Source organism: Aquarana catesbeiana, linkage group LG11 (assembly GCF_042186555.1).
Source record: "Aquarana catesbeiana isolate 2022-GZ linkage group LG11, ASM4218655v1, whole genome shotgun sequence".
Taxonomy (NCBI): domain Eukaryota; kingdom Metazoa; phylum Chordata; class Amphibia; order Anura; family Ranidae; genus Aquarana; species Aquarana catesbeiana.
In genome coordinates, this window is record NC_133334.1 from 24832152 (window position 1) to 24852793 (window position 20642).

The 20642-nt window shown below is 46.3% G+C and overlaps 1 protein-coding gene across 3 annotated transcripts in view; it reads left to right on the forward strand.

Annotated features, from left to right (window-relative positions):
• Window positions 1-369: 369 nt before the first annotated feature.
• The window catches only part of IRAG1 (inositol 1,4,5-triphosphate receptor associated 1), a 188140-nt gene continuing 167867 nt past the window's right edge, over window positions 370-20642 (forward strand). For all 3 annotated transcript variants that reach the window (XM_073604082.1, XM_073604081.1, XM_073604083.1), the window contains exon 1: window positions 370-927. The gene's annotated coding sequence lies outside the window, so the exon portion shown is untranslated. The remainder of the gene's footprint in view (window positions 928-20642) is intronic.

Sequence of the window (20642 nt, forward strand, 5' to 3'; positions counted from 1 at the left end):
TTCAGAATTTTTCAGTTTGCGCCCCCCCCCCCCCCCAAAAATAAATTTTAAGCACCAGCCGCCGCTGTGATGAAGCAGATAGTGGCAGACCGCTGCCCTGTGATTGGCACCAAATTCCAGAAGTTTATTGTTATTTTGAAAAAAAAAAAGCCATTAACAAAACCACAAAGCTGTCACAATTTCCCAAGAGACCAGGAAGGGGTTAAAGAATAAAGTGAATCATTTTATTCTGCACATATTTTTAGCAGCACTGGAGCTATGGGAATAACGCATGGCTCTATATATAACCCCCTGCATTTCCTCTGAGAAGGCTTTTGCAATGAGCTTTGATTTTTTTTTTTTTTTGGAAATACACAAGCGAGATTTTATGATAGAAACCAGATTGCTTTTCTAGGTGTCTTCCTTTAGCCTCGCTGTCTTGGCCGCGGCGGGAAGAGGAGACGCGTTTTTTTTAGTTTTAAGAAGTATAACAAAAAAAAAAAAGAAACGCAGTTTTTCTCTCTCCTCTTCCCCTTTGAAGAGTTTATTTATCCTGCAGGCTGCAGACTTTGGTGGAAGACAAGTCTTTGTGAGATTTGGAAGTTTGGAAAAAGTCTTCAGCTTGGGTCTGTTCAGCCAAATGAAGCTTTGACCTTAAATGGTAAAAGATCCCCAGTTGTGATTGAGAGGCCGGACTTGGGGGGAGAAGTGGCTTTTTTGGTTGGTGATCGGCATCGCTAAGAATAAACTGCAATTTCAGGCACCAGCCGGGACCAGAGGATCTCATGTAATCCCCGGTGAAAGATGCGGGGAGGCGGCAGCGCGGCGGATGGGAGACTTTGCTGTATCCTTCAGTGTTGATGCTTCAGGGATAGAGAGGCACAGATTGGGTATCTGCAGTATTCCGCAAGCCTGGAGGATCTCAATGGGCCATGGCACATAAAACAGGTCAGAAAACTCTTCTACATATATATTTTTATTGTCACTATGGGGGGGGGGGTTTAATAAAACTGGAGAATGCAAAATCTGGTGCAGCTCTGCACAGTAACCAATCAGCTTTCAGTTTTTTTTTTTTTTTGGCAAGGTTTAATTGAACAAGCTGAAGTTAGAACGCCGATTGGCTATCACCAGATTTTGCACTCTCCTGTTTTAGTAAATCAACCCCCCCCATGGACCTATGGATGTATTCACTCTTCTATTTATTGAAGGCTTCCTAGCTAATCACACATGGTGCAGACCGATTGTACAATCTCCTTTAAATTTACCAGCAAGTGGGAGGGCCTAACTGATTGCATATTAGTTAAACGGCTTGTTAAAGAAGTAACACAGCCCCGCACCTCTGGACCCCTTTACATTGCACAGCCCTGCACCTCTGGATCCCTTTACATTACGCAGCCCCCGCACCTCTGGACCCCTTTACATTACACAGTTCCCGCACCTCTGGACCCCTTTACATTACACAGCCCCCGCAACTCTTGACCCCTTTACATTACACAGCCCTCACACCTCTGAACCCCTTTACATTACGCAGCACCCGCACCTCTGGACCCCTTTTCATTACACAGCCCCCGCACCTCTGGATCCCTTTACATTACTCAGCCCCCGCACCTCTGGACCCCTTTACATTACACAGCCCCCGCACCTCTGGACCCCTTTACATTACACAGCCCCCGCACCTCTTGACCCCTTTACATTACACAGCCCCCGCACCTCTGGACCCCTTTATTATTATTATATTATTATACGAGATTTATATAGCGCCAACAGTTTACGCAGCGCTTTACAATGTATAAGGGGGACAACACAATTACAGTTCAATACAAAAGGTACAGGAGGGCCCTGCTCATAGAGCTTACATTCTAAAGGGAGGGGGTGGTGGTACAAAAGGTAATAGCTACAAAGAATGATTTGATGGGGGTGGCTCAGGGACAGTTATGTGGGTGTGGGATAGGCTTCCCTGAATCATTACACAGCCCCTGCACCTCTTGACCCCTTTACATTACACAGCTCCCGTACCTCTGGACCCCTTTACATTACACAGCTCCGCACCTCTGGACCCCTTTACATTACACAGCCCCTGCACCTCTGGACCCCTTTACATTGCACAGCCGTCGCACCTCTTGACCCCTTTACATTACACAGTCCCCGCACCTCTGGACCCCTTTACATTTTTACATTACACAGCCCCCACACCTCTGGACCCCTTTGCATTACACAGACCCCGCACCTCTTGACCCCTTTACATTACACAGCCCCCGCACCTCTGGACACCTTTACATTACACAGCCCCCGTACCTCTGGACCCCTTACATTACACAGCCCCCCCTTTACATTACACAGGCCCCCATACCTCTAGACCCCTTTACATTACACAGCCCTGCACCTCTGGACCCCTTCACATTACACAGCCCCACACCTCTGGACCCCTTTACATTACACAGCCCCCCCCCCCCGAATATTAAGATGAAGTTAGAAGCTGATTGGCTACCACCAGATTTTGCACTCTCCTATTTTAGTAAATCAATTTAATAAAACTGGAGAATGCAAAATCTGGTGCAGCTCTGCACAGTAACCAATCAGCTTTCAGTTTTTTTTTTTTGGCAAGGTTTAATTGAACAAGCTGAAGTTAGAACGCCGATTGGCTACCACCAGATTTTGCACTCTCCTGTTTTAGTAAATCAACCCCCCCCCTATGGACCTATGGATGTATTCACTCTTCTATTTATTGAAGGCTTCCTAGCCAATCACACATGGTGCAAACTGATTGTGCAGCCTCCTTTAAATTTACCAGCAAGTGGGCGGGCCTAACTGATTGCATATTAATTTAACGGCTCAGTAAAGAAGTGTTGAACCCAAAAAAACAAAAATGTAATATACTACAGCTTACCAATCATTAGATGTGGCGGCTGCATTTGTTTTTTTTTCTATCATTTTTATTGTTTTCTGGAGAATTTGTACAAACAAGAGGTTATCATACAGAATGTGTCAAATAATGTTTATATTGGAAGAATAGTAAATACAGTATGTGCAGTTCATCTGATAATAATAATTTGTAGTCTTAACGTAATAGTAATTGTTAAGCATGGATGAACAGTTGGACCATTTTACAGTTTAACATTTTTAACAATTTTAGATTCCTTGTCAAAAACCCATTCTAACCAAGTAATTTAGAGTATTTTAGAGTATGATAAAGTATAATAAAATAAGATATAAAATGGGAATAAAATAAAAACAAAAATATAAAAAGAGGGAATAAAAAACAAAAAATATATTCTTTTTAAGGCTTTTTTTTTACTCTGTTTTCACCTGGTGATCTGGCCAGTAACACACCTCCTGTATTAGAGCGCCCCCCCCCACTCTGGATGAAGTAGCACAGGGGGTACCTTTGGACAGCAGCATTGTCAGTTTGGGGGGAGGGGAGTGTAATGCCGCGTATACACGATCCGAAATTCGGCCAGCAAAAGACCGATGAGAGCTTTTGGTCGGAAAATGCGACCGTGTGTATGCTCCATCGGATTTTTGCTGGCTGAATTCCAGCCAGCAAAAGACTGAGAGCAGGTTCTCAATTTTTCGGTTGGAAAAAGTTCCTATCCGAAAATGCGATCGTCTGTAGCAATTCCGACGCGCAAAATTCCTACGCATGCTCGGAAACAATTCGACGCATGCTTGGAAGCATTGAACTTCATTTTCTCGGCTCATCGTAGTGTTGTACATCACCGCTTTCTTGACGGTCGAAAGTTCAGCGAAGTTTTGTGTGACCGTGTGTATGCAAGGCAAGCTTGAGCGGAATCCTGTCAGAAAAGCCATATCTTTTTCCGAACAAAATCCCGATCGTGTGTACACGGCATTAGATATACTAGAAGATTTAAAGTGGTAGTAAAGGCATTTTTTTATTTATACCTACAGATAAACCTGTAAAAAGTAGGTACAGTAAATATCTCCTGCACCACATGCACTGTTTAGGACAGGGGTCAGCAACCTTTTTCCACTTAAGGGTCGGATTCAATGTATATAAATGCATGGAGGGCCGCATTCACCTGCTAATAAATGAAGATAACGATAATCCTCCTTTACATTACACAGCTCCGCACCTCTGGACTCCTTTATATTACACAGCCCCGCACCTCTGGACCCTTTTACATTACACAGCCCCCGCACTTCTGGACCCCTTGACATTACACAGCCCCCACACCTCTTGACCCCTTTACATTGCACAGCCCCCACACCTCTGGGCCCCTTTACATTACACAGCCCCTGCACCTCTGGACCCCTTTACATTACACAGCCCCTGCACCTCTGGAACCCTTTACATTACACAGCCCCCGCACCTCTGGAACCCTTTACATTACACAGCCCCCGCACCTCTGGCCCCCTTTACATTACACAGCCCCCGCACCTCTGGACCCCTTAACATTACACAGCCCCTGCACCTCTGGACCCCTTTACATAACACAGCCCCCGCATTTCTGGAAACCCTTTACATTACACAGCCCTGCACCTCTGGACCCCTTAATATTACACAGCCCCACACCTCTGGACCCCTTAAAATTACACAGCCCCACACCTCTGGACCCCTTTACATTACACAACCACCCCTGAATATTACACAGCCCCCCTGAATATTACACAGCCCCTGCCCCCATGTTATGCTTTAAAATTACACACACTCGTGGAATAGCGCTACGGTACTGAACAATCTCCATAGGCGATGCAATGTAGTGCTAGAACTATTGCTCTCCCTCTAACGATTGTGGCGATACCTCACATGTGTGGTTTGAACACTGTTTACATTTGTGGTCTATAAGACCCCAAATCCCTCCTTTGCACTTAAAAGCATTCAAAACGCTCTTCTGTAAACAGGTTTGTGATGTCATGACATTGCTTCCGGGTTACTAGATTCGAGACCCGATCAAAGCCGTTGGGACAGGAGAGCCTGGGCGAGCGGCGGAAGGCAGCGGGAGTATGTCTCCTCCCGCTGCTTGGGATAACAGCCGAGCGGCTTCTTAGCTGCATCGGTTGTTATCCCAAGAAAGCCGACCGTGGTTAAAATGTCCGTGGGTCTGGTGCACGTGAATTCATCACGTGCACTGACAGGCCTAGGGTTGCCACTTTTTCTTCAAGCCAAACTCAAACACTTTAACCGTGCACAGCAAAACTATCTTTTTAAAGGGGTAATGCTGTGGACTCTGGTGTAAAGGGGAACTTTGATGTAAGGGGGTTTCTGCTCACCAAACCTCCCACTTACATCAGAGTTCCCAGCACCCCCCCTTAAATTAGGGTTCCTAAATCCCCCCTACATCAGAGTCCACAGGGCACCCCTTACATCTGAGTCGCCCTTACCATAGTGTACTCACTTGCTTAGAAGCAGGAGAGAGAAGGGAGGAAGGGGGAAGACTTCAGATGCAGACATTGGATGGTGAGCTCCATCCAATGACACCTTTCATCCACAATGTATCTGACGGTTGCTGAGCTTCAAACTTCCAGGTTACCCATCCCTTTCCTGAGGCACAGAGTGCCGGGGATCGAAGTGTGGATGGGCAGACAGAGGGGTAGAGGCGGGAGGAGGAGCAGCAGATCAAGCCCTCTCTCCTCTCCTGTCCATGTATAGGGGTGGGGCCCATGTGCACACCTATGAAATCTGCGGTTGTGGTACTCGGTTACTTGGGGAGCCACAGTCCATTGTGAATATTGTGCCTGGGTTCCAGGTGGTCTGAAAACCAGACACACGATTCAAAACCCGGACGGTCCGGGTGAGTCCCAGACTGTCCGGGTGAGTCCCGGACGGGTGGCAACCCTAGATGGGCCGGGCATTAAGCGGCGGTGGGCCGTGTGCGGCCCGCAGGCTGTAGGTTGCCGACCCTGGTTTAGGAGATATTTACTTTAGCAGCACCGGTGATGTCACGGGCGCATGTGCACTGCACTCTCAGTGGACGGCGTGCAGCCCGTGAACCCGGAAGGAAGACCGGGTGAAGATGGAAGCCCTGTAATGGGCTTCTTTTTCAGGTAAGTCTTTCGGGGGGGGGGGGGGGTTATTTACTAAAGGCAAATCCACTTTGCACTACAAGTGGATTTGAGGGGGACATGCAAGGAAAATAAAAAAAAACAGCATTTTTGCTTGTACATGATTGGATGATAAAATCAGCAGAGCTTCCCCTCATTTCAGATCTTCCCCCGCAGATCTAAAGCGACTGCACGTCTAAGGATTTGCCTTTAGTAAATCAACCCCATTGTGTCTTATGTCCTGAAGAGCTCAGTCTATTTAATTCTTAGTGAAAGGACTTTTCTCAGATGTCCAAAGGGGACGATTAATTTCCTCAGGTTGCTATTACAAAGCGTAGTCCATCATTTACTTGTGCAAGGACCTGGCTCACCGTTCTAGAGCAATGTCCTCAAATTACTACCAAGGGTTACTGGAGTATCCTACAACTACCCAATACCTATCCAAGTTCAAGTTTTCATTAAAGCATCCAAAAGATGCATAGCCCTAGACTGGTTAATGAGTCTGAAGATTGATCAGAATTGTTTACCTGGCCAATTACTGTAAAAAAAAAAAAAAGGCCTTGGCATCTGTTTGTTTTTAGGCTATGGGATACACAGAGGAACCTTCACAAACCCTGCAAAACCATAAAAAATCTGCAAAGGTTGTGGGAATTGAGCCTAGAATAGCTGCCATGGAAAGTACCAGTGCTACATCCACAACACGTATTTATAGATATTTAAAGCAGAACCTCAACTGAACTTCTCTGCAGTGTTACGACGTCCACAAGTTTCCTCGCCGATGCCTACATCTCCCCCCCTAGCTTCTTCCGGGTTCGGGGTCTTCTGCCACCTTTATTGACCAGGTTGACAAAGCCTTCTTGCATGAGCAGCTCAGTGTCTATTATTAAGGTGACATTCTCAACCAAGGTTCCTCCTGAGGTTGGTAGAGGGTTCCTTGAGTTGTAGATGTTTTGACCTACGTATTGATGGTGCTTGCAGGGTTTCGGGGGCCAATGCCACTTGGCAGAGTCAGCAGCACAACACTAATGAGCTTTTTATTTGTCTTTAATGGTGGTATTCTAACCAATAATGTAAGGGGCATTTTCCACTGATCTCCGATTAATTCAATTTATTTACCAGGGGGTTAACGCAAGGGTTTCTCTTTTTGTAAAAGTGTTGAGCAAGGCTGTTCTAAAGCAGTTTGCAAGGAGAAAAATAAGAAGCCTTATTATATCTCTTTTGCAATAAAGCTCCTTCCTACTGGAAAATTTCTAACTTCAGGTTCAAGTTCAGCTAAAGAAGAGAAATGTATGCAAAAAATGAACCAGTTGGTCCACCCAAATATGTTATTTAAGTTATCGGGGGGGGGGGGGAATCTGTTGAGTGAGGTTCCTACTGGCTATTTAGACTTCATGAAGACTCACACATAGGTGTGAAGAAACCTCCAAGCTCACACCTCACAATTTTAGGGTTTCCACTCACGTTGGGGTTTTTTTTTAACTTCAAGTGTTGCATTTCCCATCAGGGAAAGTGGGGTCCTATCATAAGGGTAGGGGCAAGTGTGCATACAGTACATGCAAAGAAATCCCACTAATGAGATCTCCCTGTGAGACATTATAGGTCACCAGGTGGTGTCCTTCTCGGGCATCAAAAAATAAGTGAATAGTTTTTTGGGTGGACCGTTGCTTTTAGGCCTCATGCACACAGGACATTTTTTCAGCTGCTCCTAGAGGTGTCTAGGCTTTTTTTTTCTGCCTCCAAACACACCTGTATGTTTGACTATGTGTCCTTGCACACATAGGGGAGTACCTAGAGCATTTGGCACCATATTTGGATCCTATATCTGGCACCTCCCCCCTCCACCCATCTGGCATCACCACCTGGGAAGTGTGTTACTATACCTAGCAATACCCCTCCTGTGACCATAGCAGGTATCACCACCTGAAAAGAATGTGCCCATGCCAGGTACCCACCTTCCTGGGAGTAGTGTGACAATAGCAGGTACCACCACCATGTGAAAAGTGTGCCCATGCCAGGTAACCCCCCCCCCCTCCTGGGAATTGTGTGGCCATAGCAGGTATCACCCCTTCCTCCTGAGAAGAATGTGCCTATGCGAGGTATCCCCCTTCCTGGGAAGAGTGTGACCATAGCAGGTATCACCCCTCCCTCCTGAGAAGAATGTGCCTATGCGAGGTATCCCCCTTCCTGGGAAGAGTGTGACCATAGCAGGTATTATCCCTCCTGAGAAGAATGTGCCCATGCCAAGTATCCACCTTCCTGGGAAGAGTGTGACCATTGCAGGTATCACCACCTGAAAAGAATGTCCCCATGCCGGGTATCCCCCTTCCTGGTAGTAGTGTGACAATAGCAGGTACCACCACCATGGGAAAAGTGTGCCCATGCCAGGTATCCCCCCCTCCTGGGAATAGTGTGATAAAAGCAGGTATCACCCCTCCCTCCTGAGAAGAATGTGCCCATGCCAAGTATCCCCCTTCCTGGGAAGAGTGTGACCATAGCAGGTATTACCCCTCCCTCCTGAGAAGAATGTGCGCATGCCATGACCCCCCTCCTGGGAAGAGTGTGCCCACGCCAGGAACTTCTCTCTTGTCCCTCTCCTGCATGGAGTCTGATCTCACTGCTCAGTACTAGACAGATGGCAGGCTGGGTGAACCTGTCAGTGTAGAGTTGTTTCTGTAAATCCTGCAGCCACTGAAACACAGAACAGACCAGAACACAGTGAGCCAGAAATACATTTACCTAACCTAGCACCTAAAAGATGAGTGTATGCACTAAACATACAGCATATTCATGTGTTAGAATGGCCCAGTCACAGTCCAGACCTAAATCCAATTGAGAATCTGTGGTAAGACTTGAAAATTACTGTTCACAGACGCTCTCCATCCAATCTGACAGAGCTTGAGATATTATCAAAAAAGAAGAATGGACAAAAATGTCCCTCTCTAGATGTGCAATGTTGGTAGAGACATCCCCAAAAAGACTTGCAGCTGTAATTGCAGTGAAAGGAGGTTCTACAAAGTATTGACTCAGGGAGGGGGCGCCATACAAATGTACACCACACTTTTCATATATTTATTTGTAAAAAAATGTTGAAAACCATTTATCATTTTCCTTCCACTTCACAATTATGTGCCACTTTGTGTTGGTCTATCACATAAAATCTCAATAAAATACATTTCCGTTTTTCATGCTAACAAAATTTTAAGGGGTGTGAATACTTTTTCAAGGCACTGTATATGCCCCCTGAGGTCAGGATGGTCAATAAGTGCTTTTCCCAATGAGGGGATAAAAGTCGTCCAGGGGTCAGTCAGTGACGAAGATGCCGGTTCCTCCGTAGTGTATAAAGAGATAAACAGAACATCTAGTCCTCTCTGCTAATTGTATATTTATTTAAAAAAGGTAAAAAAACATACACGTTAAGCACTTGTAACAAGGACATATATCAAGCGCTCCACAATCATACAAGAAACCAGAAAGATGGCAGCGGATGACGTCTTGCGTGGCTCCTTCCCTATACGCATTACGTCCTGGGTGGGACTTTTACGGAATGGCTAAAGTTAAACTTCGGGATTAGTTAATATTGTTTTAATTCAAGAGTCACGCATATAATGATACAACTATAATAATATTAGGCTCCATTTATTCATTTAAGCTCTGGAAGGTTTTACCCCCTTTATGACCAGGCCATTTTTTGCTATTTAGCACTGTGCTACTTTAACTGGTAATTATGCGGTGATGCAACACCAGTGGCGGATGGTGCTAAAAAATTTTGGGGGGCGCAAACAAACTTAAAAAATTCTGAAAAATACTGAAAAAAAAACATGAATTGCAGCCTCACTGTGCCCATCAAATGCAGCCACTGTGCCCATCAAATGCAGCCACTATGCCCATAAAATGCAGCCACTGTGCCATCAAATGCTGCCACTGTGCCCATCAAATGCTGCCACTGTGCCCATCAAATGCAGTCACTATGCCCATAAAATGCTGCCACTGTGCCCATCAAATGCTGCCACTGTGCCCATCAAATGCAGTCACTATGCCCATAAAATGCTGCCACTGTGCCCATCAAATGCAGTCACTATGCCCATAAAATGCTGCCACTGTGCCCATCAAATGCTGCCACTGTGCCCATCAAATGCAGCCACTATGCCCATAAAATGCTGCCACTGTGCCCATCAAATGCCGCCACTGTGCTCATCAAATGCTGCCACTGTGCCCATCAAATGCTGCCACTGTGCCCATCAAATGCAGCCACTATGCCCATAAAATGCTGCCACTGTGCCCATCAAATGCCGCCACTGTGCCCATCAAATGCAGCCACTGTGCCATCAAATGCTGCCACTGTGCCCATCAAATGCTGCCACTGTGCCCATCAAATGCAGCCACTATGCCCATAAAATGCTGCTACTGTGCCCATCAAATGCCGCCATTGTGCCCATCAAATGCAGCCACTGTGTCCATCAAATGCAGCCACTTTGCCATCAAATGCTGCCACTGTGCCCATCAAATGCCGCTACTGTGCCCATAAAATGCAGCCACTGTCACCCCTGCCCACCCGCTGTCTGACTGGCACTTACCCCAGCGGGTCAGGCAGTGGCGAGCTGTGTCCTCTGTGTGTCTCTTCTTGCCACCTGATAGGCGTCCAATAGCAGCGCCTGTCCTTTCAGCCAATCAGGTGACGGGTATCAGACCCGCGCTACCTGATTGGTGGAGAGGCGGTTCAGTGTTAGAAAAGCAAATATTAATTTGCTTTTCTAACACACCTGGGTGGACTCCGAGCGCAATGCTCTGCGCTCCGAATCCACCTTTTTTGAAGCCTATTAGAGCCTATGGCTATAATCAGGTGCTTCAAAAAACACCCCCCCGCCACTGTAATTCAGGCACCCGGCGTCCTAAAAGGGGCTGGACTCCTTAATAGGGGGTGGCGGTGGTGGCCATGGATATCCATTCTACACAGAGGGGGTGGCTGGAGAGAGGGGGCGGCGCCCTTAATGGACGGGCCTCCACTGTGCAACGTTGTACCCAAAATACATTTCTTTAATTTTTTTCACACAAATAGAGCTTTCTTTTGGTGGTATTTGATCACCACTGAGTTTTTTTTAATTTTTATTATATAAACGAAAAAAGACCGAACATTTTGAAAAAAATATAGATTTTTTTTTTACTTTCTGACATTAAACATATCCAATGAAAAACAAAAAAAAACACAATCAAATTTCCTCATAAATTTAAGCCAAAATGTGTACTGATACATGGCTTTGGTAAAATAAAGTTTACATAGCTATGATTAAGCACCAGTGAGAGTGGTGTGAAACGCGTCAACTGTTTGCATTTTATCCTGATTTTGTATAGATTAAGTTTCAATAAAGGAATTTCTTTGGAGTGCGGCCATCCGGATCCCTTTTCTACCTACATGTGTCTTGGATACTGAGCCAGAAGATTGAGTATTATACTCAACCTCCTAATAATTCTGATAATACTGAGCCAGAACCCTCATTTGGCGGGGGAGGTGATATTTTGGAACAGACACCTGGAGCGGGTTTTCTTGTGTAGCACACTGATGTTTATACAGGGTTGCTAGTACATTTACCTGCCAGGTATAGTTGCCTTGGCCAATTGATAGGGGATCAATTGATTCCACCCTAATTCTGGAATTGCTACACTTCTCCCTTCTGTCACTAGATGGATGGATATCTGGTGACATTAGGTAAGACAAGGGCGATGCAAGGACAGATTAGGAATAGATGGGGTGCCAATGGGCAGGGATCTTCTTGGGTCCTTTGGCCTGCTGGGAGAACCTATATATTTGGGTGGAGTCAGGTGATCAGGGGCTCTGTGCCACCTGAACAGCTGTCTGGGTGGACATGTGTTGTGCTGTCCCGGGCTGCTAGGCCAGATCCTGAGGCCTATCCCGGGGACATCTGGCTGCTAGGCTGTCAGAGGGCCTATCCAGAAGCAAGAGAGAGCAGCGTAGGGTTGGGATTGCGGCTTGCAGTCCAACCAGAAGTGCCGGTTCTGCCGGCCAGAGAACCTGTCGTGGTCGGAGGTAGAGGGGAAGCTGTCACCGTTAAGGGACCCTTCACCTTGTTACCGGAGATCACAGTGAGTAGCTGAAGCAAGTACCAGAGCAATGTTCTCACCAACTGGAGACTGTGAAGAATTAGGAAACTTCAGCAGGTGTCAAGCCAGGGACCCATCCAGTGGAGGTGAGGCTTGCAGAGCAGTCTTGTGTGTCAAGCCAGAGACTGAGCAGGCCAGTGGGGTGACGCTTGAGGAGTATCTTGGATGCCAATCTAGGGACCCAGCAGGAACGCGGGGGTGATGCTTGAAGAAGATACTGAGCGAGAAGGTTGGAAAAGTCTAGTGAGAGAGACTGGGAGCTCAGTTGAGTGAAGATCTACAAAAGGAGATTGTAGAGCAAGTGAAAGAGTTCATTGTGACCTTTGGTAGGAACTGTTCAAGATTGTTGCCATAGGAGACAGAGCTCCTACTCATGCAGATGTGGTGTCTTGCTGATGCCTTTCCCATGGCTGTCTACCTATAGAAGTCTTGGCGTCTGCCAATTAACATTGCAACAACTAAAGGGTGTCCTGGCCCTAACCTTCTCTCCCACAGTTCTGTTTATGAGACAATAAATCTCTTTGCATTCAAGAAGTGTCTGGTGCCCATCAATCTACCTTGCATCACACCCACCATGCCTCGTAACCCACTCTACACAGAAGGATGTCAGCTGTCCCTAACTCTGGAGGTTCCCATTAGACCAAAGGGGACCCGAGACTTGGCTACACTTGCTTACTTGTCTACCAAGGTACGTTTATAAACGTCGTGATAGACAAGCGGTTAAGTCAAGCTCACGGCTGCTGCTGAGCTTGATATGGGCTTTAAGGCTGGGTTTACACCATTGCAAAATGAATGCGGGTTCTCCGCAACCAATTCGCAAAAGCAGGAGATTTTGACCGACTCTCCATGGAACCGGTTCACATATCTATGCAGCAGGTCCGGTGCGTTTTGCATCTCTTTTAGTCCGTTTCAGGTCCGAATTCAGCCCAAAATTCAGGCTAAAATCGGACCTGAAACGGTGAACTAGGACACACCGGATCCCTGCTGTGAGCCGTATGTGGCTCATATGTGAACCCAGCCTAAGAGCCAATACGATATAAGTGATCTGGTCGGCTCTTGAGCCACCTGACTTTTACAGGGCTCTCAAAGAGGCATCCCCCTTACAGTAAACTGCTTCCCCCGGTTAAAGCAGGTGGAACTCGGGAAAGTTACGTTCCAGCGATCCCTCCAGCAACTAATTACCCCGGAATTCCATCACTTTTGGGATCACAGCCTTCATTCCTCAGCTACTGTAGCGGAGAAAGCTCTAATTCCCGCGCGATCTGTGCTAGAATGGTTGCAGTGGTGGGCAGGGGAGATATCGAGGGTCCAATAGACCCCCAATGTCTCTATTAAAATGCACCTCAACTGCCCATGCTATCACATAGAGGGCAAAGAAGCATCCTATGTTATGGCAATAGAGTGAAAGAGAAAAAAAAAAGAAAAAAAGTGTAAAAAGAAAGAAAGAGAGAAAGAAAGAAAGAAAGAGAGAAAGAAAGAAAGAAAGAAAGAAAGAAAGAAAGAAAGAAAGAAAGAAAGAAAGAAAGAAAGAAAGAAAGAAAGAAAGAAAGAAAGAAAGAAAGAAGAAAGAAAGAAGGAAAGAAGGAAAGAAAGAAAGAAAGAAAGAAAAAAAGAAAGAAAGAAGAAAGAAAGAAGAAAGAAGAAAGAAAGAAGGAAAGAAGCTAAGAAGGAAAGAAAGAAAGAAAAATAGAAAGAAAGAAAAAAAGAAAGAAAGAATGAATTGTATAGAATAAGGGAGCCGCCTGATCACTTTTATGGGGTTCTCAAAGGAGCGCCCCCCCATGGGAAACTGCTTCTCTTGTTAGTGCAGGAGGAACTCGGTGAACATCCGTTCCCCGATCCCTCCTGCAGCTAATTACCTTGGAAGCGATGTATATTACATAACCTCCAGGGTCACAGCTGTCATTCCTCAGCTACTGTAGCAAAGGATGCACTTATTCCAGCGCTTTCTGTGCATTGGAGGACAAGTCTAAAAGACCTCCAATGTCTTCAGTAAAAATGGAACTACCACCTTCCCATGCTATCACATAGGGGGGGGCTAATAACCTAATAACCCCTCTATATAGCAATAAAGAAAAAAGTGTAAAAATTAAAAAATAAAAGCACCCTTCACCCCCCCCCCCCCCCCCGCACATACCCCATAAAAAAATTGCAGCGTAGGGTGAGCATGTGTACTTAACATCAAGATTAGGTAAAGTATTGTCATTAGACATATTAGACATGTGCACTGCCAAAAAATTTGTTCGTTTTTGTTTCATTCGTTTTTTTGTTTTTTTTTCGTTATTCGGGTCATTCACAATTCGTAAATTCGTAAATCTGAAAATTTGAAAATTCAAAAATCTGAAAATAAGAAAGAAAATCCAAAAATTCTAAATAACAACTAACTAACTAATAGTAACTAACTATTAAATTATAGGTATTGGAATTTCCTTTCAAATTTGGCTGTTAGTGAACGTAACGAATGCGAATTATCCGAAATAACGAATGCCACATCTAAACAAATGGAAAGAAACAAATTAATAATAAATAGTATTAATATAAAGTTTTTATTATTATTATTATTGTTATTTATTATTTTTAATTTGTTATGTTCCATTCGTTTAGATACGGCATTCGTTATTATGGATAATTCATAACTTGGGATAAATTTGTATTGGTTACGTTCACTAACAGCCAAATTTGAAAGGAAATTCCATTACCTATAATTTAACAGTTAGTTATTATTTCAGATTTTCGAGTTTCCAAATTTATGAATTTTCTAATTTACAAATTTCCGAATTTCCGAATTAACGAATTTTCAAATTCACTCATTTTCAAACTTACGAACTTTCAAATTTACGAATTTACGAATTTTCTAATATTCGAATTTACGAATATTCAGAAAAATTTGTTAAATGGGTGAAACATCCGAATGAACGAATTTGTCGAAATTCGTTATAAAATACATTCGGAACGAAACAAACAAAATGTCTAATTGTCATGAACGTCGAAGACAGAGCAATAATTCTAGGACCATAATTCACTGATAACTCTAAACTGATAACCTTTTAAAGCATCACCTATAGGTACCATCGTTTTTCGCAATTCCACAGGCGTGCACAATTTTAAGAGTTGACTTGTTTGGTATCTATTTACTGTATGCAACCCAATCTTTTATATCTTACCAAAAACTTGGGTATAATATTTTTGTTTGCACTAAAATTCGTTTTAGTGTATTTTTTTACTGAAAATGCAATTGATCAATAACTGCACAAGTGTCATGTGCAGTGGCGTCGCTAGGGGGTGGCTTTTAGGGCTATAGCCCCGAATCTAGGGCCCATAGCCCCGAGTTTCTGCAGGGGTCCCCAAGGGGAGGGGAGGCTCTCTAGGGACCCTAATGTAAGGGGGGCTCTCTGGGGACCCTGATGCAAAGGGGAGGCTCTCTGGGGACTCTGATGTAAGACGGAGGCTCTGGGGACCTGATGTAAGAGGGGGCTCTCTGGGGATATACACACACACGTATATTACTGTATATACATGTGTATGCCCTCCAAGCGTATGACTTTCTTTATTACACTGCTATGGGCTCTAGCCCCAGATCTTTTGTAGACCTAACAACGAATAGATAGATTTGTAACTACAATATACTGTTATATTTTTGTTATATTTTGTTATATTTCTGATAATAAAATTCTTTAACTAGTTGCCGCCTGCCCACCGTCAAATGACGGCGAGGCGGTGCGGCTCTTGTTCTGGGACGACGTCATATGACAGCGTCCCAAAACGGCCACTCTCACGCGGCCTGGGGGGGGGGGGGGCCGCAGCGCGGCGATCGCGTCCGCTCTGTTAGGGCACAGCGAGACCCCGATCTCTGTAGAGAGCTACGTCCGCGGCTCTTTAACCATGTGATCGGCTGTGTCCAATCACAGCCGGTCACATGTAAACACAGAGATGCCGGTAATCGGCGCTCCTCGCCTTACACTGACAGAGTGTGAGGAGAGGAGAGCCGATCACCGACATCTCCACGCAGGGGAATATCTACACACGTAATCAGGGCACTGATCATCAGTGCCCTGATTACAATATAGTGCCAACAGTGTCACCAATCAGTGCCCACCATTGCCCACCAGTGCCAGCAATCAGTGCCCACCAGTGGCAGCAATCAATGCCCACCACTGCCAACAAGTGCCACCAAAGTGCATATTAGCGATGCCAGTCAGTGCTGGCTATCAGTTCCACCTATCAGTGCTGCCCATCAATGCTGTCGATCAATGAACATCAGTGTCACCCATCAGTGCCACCCATCAATGCCCATCAGTGCCTATCAGTACCCGCCTATCCGTGCCGTCTATCAGTGCCCACCAGTGCCTCCTATTAGTGCCCATGAGTGCTGCCTATCAGTGCCACATATCAGTGCCCATAAGTGCGGCATATTAGTGCCTCCTCATCAGTGCCTCCTCATCAGTGCCCATAAGTGCCACCTCATCAATGCCCACCAGTTCAGCCTAACAGTGCCCATCAGTGCCGCCTCATCAGCGCACATCAGTGAAGAAACTAAGTAAAACAATTTTTTTTTTCAACATTTGTGGCCTTTTTTTTTTTTTTTTTTAAACCCAGCAGTGATTAAATACCACCAAAAGAAAGCTCTATTCGTGTGAAGAAAATGATAAAAATGTAATCTGGGTACAGTGTTGCACGACCGGCGCAATCGTCATTCAAAGTGCGACAGCGCTGAAAGCTGAAAAATGGCCTGGGCAAGAAGGGGGTGAAAGTGCCCTGTAGGCAAGTGGTTAAAAATAAAAAAAATGCAACTCCTACCATTTTATTCTCCAGGGTCTCTGCTTTTCAGAAAACATATAACTTTTTGGAGGGGATTAGAGTAATTTCTAGGAAACGTGTTCAAAAATGAAATAAAATTGCATTGGTTGACAAGTGGTTAAATAGAAGTGGTCCAAAAAGCCCCTAAAAATGTACTTTCCTGGCTGTCGTGAAGCTGAGGACAAGCTCTACATTTGAGCGAAACCCTCACACTCTATATGAAAATGTTTATCATCTAATCAGAAAAAAAAAAAGGAAGTAAACAAAACTTTGATACATCCTATAAACACAAAGAAGAACAAGACGCCTCTATTGATGTATCCTGGATCTGCGGCTTCCCGTTCTGCTATTGTTTCGGTCGGTCCGGGATCGTTCGGCGTTCTCATGGTCTATATACAAAGCTGACTGATAATCATAACAGCCGCTGAATTATAGGACTTTGGAGGAAATTTACACTTGAATTTTTCAGTATTTCCCCTCCTGGAACCCCTCCAGACATCACATTCTGGAAAGATAAATTGTTGAAAAAAAAAATAAAAAAAGTTACATTTCCAGCTGTGTCCCACGCTGAGCCGGCTATAGAAAAGTGCAAGTTTTCATAAAATGATGAATGAGCCGTCTGATGATGTTATCTGTTGTCATATCTCCCAGCTCCATGCATTGTGGCAGCCAAGTGATGGGAAGCCGGCAAACCATTACACTGATTCCACATCGTTTTAGCTCACCCGTACGAAGGTTTAACCACTTCAATACCGGGCACTTTCACCCCCCTTCCTGCCAAGGCCAACTTTCAGCTTTCAGCGCTGTAACATTTTGAAATTTTACATCTTTATCATTTTTTTTCACACAAATATAGCTTTCTTTTGGTGGTATTTAATCCACTGGGTTTTTTTTTTTTTGCTAAATAAAATGAAAAAAGAGCAAAAATTAAAAAACAAAAAAAGCAAAACGCGTTTCTTTCTTTCTGTTATAAATTGTTTTCAAAGATATAATCGTTCTTCATAAATTCTGGCTAAACTGTATTCTGCTACATTTTTCGTTTATTATTTAGTCTGTAGAAAATTTATAGAGTCCGCAAACTATGGTATATATATCTGAAAATTGATCAGTCCTGATGTACTGATGGCCGATCTAATTTCTTGAGGCCTGAAAATGCTAGGAAAGTTGAAATACCCCCCAAATGACCCCTTTTTGGAAAGTAGACAGTCCAACAGTGGCGGCTGGTGTTTTTCTTCTTTGGGGGGGGGGGCGGCACACAACCACACCCCCCCCGGTTGGTTGGTCGGTGACACCCCCCCCAGCTCCTACGGGCAGTGGGTTGCGGGCTCCTAAGGGTGGGTTGCAGGCTCCTATGGGTGGGTTGCAGGTTCCTACGGGCGGCGGGTTGCGGGCTCCTATGGGCAGGTTGCGGACTCCTATGGGTGGGTTGCAGGCTCCTACTGGCGGCGGGTTGCGGGCTACTATTGGCGGGTTGCAGGCTCCTACAGGTGGCGGTTTGTGGGCTCCTAAGGGTGGGTTGCAGGCTCCTATGGGTGGCGGGTTGCGGGCTCCTAAGGGTGGGTTGCAGGCTCCTACGGGTGGCGGTTTGCGGGCTCCTATGGGCGGGTTGCAGACTCCTACGGGTGGCGGGTTGCAGGATCCTAAGGGTGGGTTGCAGGCTCCTATGGGTGGGTTTCAGGCTCCTATGGGTGGGTTGCAGGATCCTATGGGCAGGTTTGCAGGCTCCTATGGGTGGCGGGTTGCAGGCTCCTATGGGTGGGTTGCAGGATCCTATGGGCGGGTTGCAGGCTCCTATGGGTGGCGGGTTGCAGGCTCCTATGGGTGGGTTGCAGGATCCTATGGGCGGGTTGCAGGCTCCTATGCGTGGCGGGTTGCAGGCTCCTATGCGTGGCGGGTTGCAGGCTCCTATGCGTGGCGGGTTGCAGGCTCCTATGGGTGGGTTGCAGGATCCTATGGTCGGGTTGCAGGCTCCTATGGGTGGTGGATTGTGGGCTCCTATGGGCTGGTTGCAGGCTCCTACGGGCGGTGGGTTGCCACCTCCTATGGGTGGGTTGCAGGCTCCTATGGGCGGGTTGCAGGCTCCTATGGGTAACGGGCTGCGGGCTCATATGGTCGGCAGGCAGCGGCTCCTGTGTCCTGTCTGCATCATGGCGGCTTCCGCCGTGCGGTTCCTCCCCTCCTCCTCCTAGGCGTCCAATACGATCGCCTGTCCTTCCAGCCAATCAGGTAACTGGTGTCATAATCTGCTTCCTAATTGGCCGGGAGGAGGATCAGTGTTACAACAGCGAATATTGATTCGCTGTTGTAACACACCTGGGTGGTCTCAGAGCGCACTCTCTGCGACCCGATCCCACCCTATATTGAAGCCTATTAGAGCCTCCGGCTCTAATTGGGGCTTCAAAAAAACAGCCCTTCCTCATTGGAGTCCATGCGCCGTGTCATAAAAGGGGCTGGATGCATGGATAGGGGAGGCGGCGATGGACAGGAGGGGGGGGGGGCGGGATCACTGGTTGCGTTCTTCCAATATCCACCAGGCTCTCCTCAGTGTGGGAGATACGGGCTCACACCACCATAGGTCAGCTGGGCACTTTTCCCCACAACTTACTCCTGTTTATCTCCAGTGAGCTTCTTCAGACCCAACTTGATTCCAGGACTTAAGCTTGTGAATAGGCCCCCCCCCACCCACCTCTAGCACACCTGCCCCGGGGGTCTCCTCCCGCAGGAGTGGACCTAGGAACTTTCCTGCTCCTGTCTCAGGCCTCAGACTATTTATGGGCTCTCCCTCACCTTCTGGGCACACCTCCCCAAAGATCAGCCAAACTCCCACAGATATTAAGGCTGCCTACTCTGTTCTTCCTCCAACTATAATTCTAGAAAACTCTAGAATACAGGGGGAAGCAATCAGAGCAGCAGCCTGTGAGACACTGAGCAGACCTAAACAATCAACCCCTGCTCTACTGATTACAGAGGAGCCAACTAAATTTACCTAACAGCCCACACTAATCTAGGAGGGTGCTACACCTGTGACTGGTCCAGAGCTGCCATCCCTCTAAGGTGCTCTCAGGTGCGGTCGCATACTCACGTTGTGTTAATCACCCTGCCTTTTCAGAGCCTTTTCATCTCCTCTTAGACTTAATAAGCATTTTTTTGTTTTGTTTGTTTACAATTTTTTTTTATAATCCCAGAGTTCAGTGTTAAGGCCTTGTTCACACAAGCATACACTCTCTGCATTCGTGGGGCCAATGCGCTACTGCACAGGTGTCAAACACAAGGCCCGAGGGCCAAATCCGGCCTGCCAGGCCATATCATGTGGCCCTCGCACCTCTTCTGCAGCTACGGCACCCCCCCTCATCTCCGTCCCCATCATGTTTCATCAGCAGCAGAGAGGAGGGCAGAACTCCTCCGCCAGATTCTGTGCAGCCACACAGAGGCTCATCTCCAACCCCCACCCCACCGTCTTAACAGTCAGTAGCAGAGAGGAGGACAGAACTGCTCCTAGAAATCCTGCACCAATCTGTGTCACCCCCTAGTCTTCGCCTCCCTTGGTCTCAGCATTCAGCAGACTCTGGCAGCTGACTCCAGCCTTCCTCTGGTCCTCCTCCAGACTCTGCGCTGCTTCCCAGCTCTGCCCCCAGCTTCTTCCTGGCAGCAGTACATGGTAAGGGGGGCTGCACTGCAATGTAAGGGAGTGTGGGGGACTCATGACTTCTGATGGTGTGCGCGGGGGGCTCTTGACATTTGATGTAAGG